Here is a 2665-nt window from a genome sequence, read left to right as displayed (position 1 = left end):
GAACCTTAAGGTCAGCGGTTCGAAACTACCAGCCGCTCCACGGGAGAAAGATGAGGCTTTCTACTCCCGTAAAGATTTACACCCTCGGAAACCCTGTACAGGGTCGTTATGGGTCAGAACCGACTTGATGGCACTTAACAACAACAACAACTCTCCAGGAAACTCCCCTCCCATCAGATCATGAACTGGAGGATAATGATATATTACTGAGAGTCATGGTCCAGCCAAGTTGACACATTAACCATCACAGTGTGTCAGCAGCAGGGACCAGCAGGAGAGTCAGAATTGATTGACAAAATACGCTTAATTAAGTTGCTGTCTGTTTCATTGATCTCCAACAACAAGGGAAATTTTTGCTCAAAATGATTTTTCTTTTCATGTTGTCCTATTTTGCTAATGCTGCTGGAATAATATGTCACAAGTGGGTGGCCTTAACAAACAGAAATTTATTTGCTCACAGTTCAGGAGGCTAGCAGTCTGCATTCAGGCACCCACTCTAGGGGAAGGCTCTCTGTCAACTCTAGGGGCAGGTACTTGCCTTAGCTTCTCTACTGTTCTTCTCAGAGTTTCTTAGAAGTCTCCACATGACAGCTGTCTGTCCCCCATTTGTGCCTCTGTGCCTAAGCTGCTCTTTTTATATCTCAAAGGAGGTTAGGTTTAAAATTGCGCTGGATACAAAGTTGGTTTTAACCACAAGGTCGGCAGTTTAAGCTCACCAGCCTCTCCTCGGAAACCCTATACAGTGTCACTGTGGGTTGGAACTGACTCAACAGCACTTAACAACAACATTGACAGTGCTCTAATTAACATAGCAAAGAAATCTCTGTTCCTAATCATCCAAGGTACAGGGACTGGGATTCCAACACATATTTCAGGGGCACATAATCCAATCTATAATACATGTGCAAGTATATTTCTCTTGGTGTGGTTCTACAGTGCAACCAGCTGAGAACTATGCCTAGGCACCAGGGTCTTCAGAAGGGACTATTCATTATGATAGAGCTGGCTCAGATATACTACTCAACCCACCAAGCTTGAGTCTCAGACCAAGTCAGAAAACCAGCTGCTCAGACCACTATGACATGTCTCTCTCCAAACAATGTGCTGTCCGCAAGCCAAACACAGCATACCTGCCCAAAGCCAGAAAGGAAATGATGCTCAGGCTAGTAAGGAGTTTGTGGGCTGGAGAGGGAAGATTCACAAAGAAACAGACTGTTAGAAAATGAGGCGAAGTGTAAAAGTAGGGTGGTACTGAGTTCCACTGATCAAGGGTGAAATTCAAAGGAGAAAGTCTCGCTGAGTGCCTGTGTGGCACAGACAATTAACTGCTTGATTACTGACAGGAAGGTTGGTGGTTTTAATCCACCCAGTAGTGTCACAGAAGAAAGGCCTGGTGATCTACTTACAAAAAATTAGTCACTGAAAACCCTAGGGATCATAGTTCTTGCTCTGCCTCATAGAGGAGGTCTGCTCATTCCTCCCGGTAGAGAGGTTGAGGGGCATTGGGTCTGGTCATCAGTGTCTCTGTGAGGACTTTGTCTGGTGGCACCTGTGTCTCTTGCCTAGTATGTGTGGTGATTGTTGATGGCATATGTAGGGAGCAGAGAGAGAGTTGGGAGACATGCAAGTTGAGCAATGGCCTTCAGATAGGCCACCAAGAACTGGAGAAGGTCAGGAGAAAGTACCAAGGGCTAGGAGCAGATAGGGAGGATCCAAAATGGGGCCTCCTGGGTATAAAGACCCGTGAAGTGGTGAGCCATGGACAGCCAAATTCATGTCCAGACTCAAATTACCACCGGAGAACTACTGATAAAGTTCTAGGCCAGGCCAATCCCTGGTTACCTCCCCAGACCAAGTGACTCCCAGCAAACTAATGTACTTGGCTATTATTATTAGTTGACATCAAGTTGGCTCGACTCATGGTGACACTATATACAGCAGAAGAAAATATTTCCCAGGGAGTCCCAGTGTGGCCCTGTGGGTTAATGAACTGGACTGCAAGGTCGGTTTAAACCGCAAGGTCGGTGGTTCACGCTCACCAGCCGCTCCTCAGAAACCCAACACAGGGTTGCTATGGGTTTGAACCAACTCAATGGCACTTTACAACAACATCATATTCAGGATCATTGGTATGTTTGAATCCATTGTTGTAAATGTTCTTTAACCAATCAGTTGCTATTGAGCTGAATCCAACTCACAGGAACCCTATCAAACAGAGTAGAAATAAAATTTTCAAGGCTTGAAATCTTTATGGAAGCAGACTGCCACATCTTTCTCCCACAGAGCAGCAGATAGGTTTGAACTGCCAAACTTTCAGTTAGCAACTGAGAGTACTTATCCACTGCTCCACTAGGACTCTCTGAATATAATTTGCTGTTGTTATTGTTAGGTACTGTTGAATCGTTTCTGACTCTACAACCGATTAGAACATTGCCCAGCCATCCTCACAGTGCTAAGCCCATTGATGCAGCCACCGTGCCATTCCATCTCATTGAGGGTTTTTCTCTTTTTGGTTTACCCTCTACTTTTGTTAAGTGCTGTTGAGTCGGTTCCTACTCATAGTGACCCTGTATTGGATTTTCAAAAAGCAGTTGGTGAGTTTGAACCTCTAGCCTTGTGGTTCAAACCAACCTTGAGGTCCAGTGCTTTATCCTACAGTGCCACA

The sequence above is a fragment of the Chrysochloris asiatica genome, unplaced genomic scaffold, assembly GCF_000296735.1.
Source record: "Chrysochloris asiatica unplaced genomic scaffold, ChrAsi1.0 scaffold00049, whole genome shotgun sequence".
NCBI lineage: Eukaryota > Metazoa > Chordata > Mammalia > Afrosoricida > Chrysochloridae > Chrysochloris > Chrysochloris asiatica.
Note: the sequence above shows the minus strand (reverse complement) of the source record.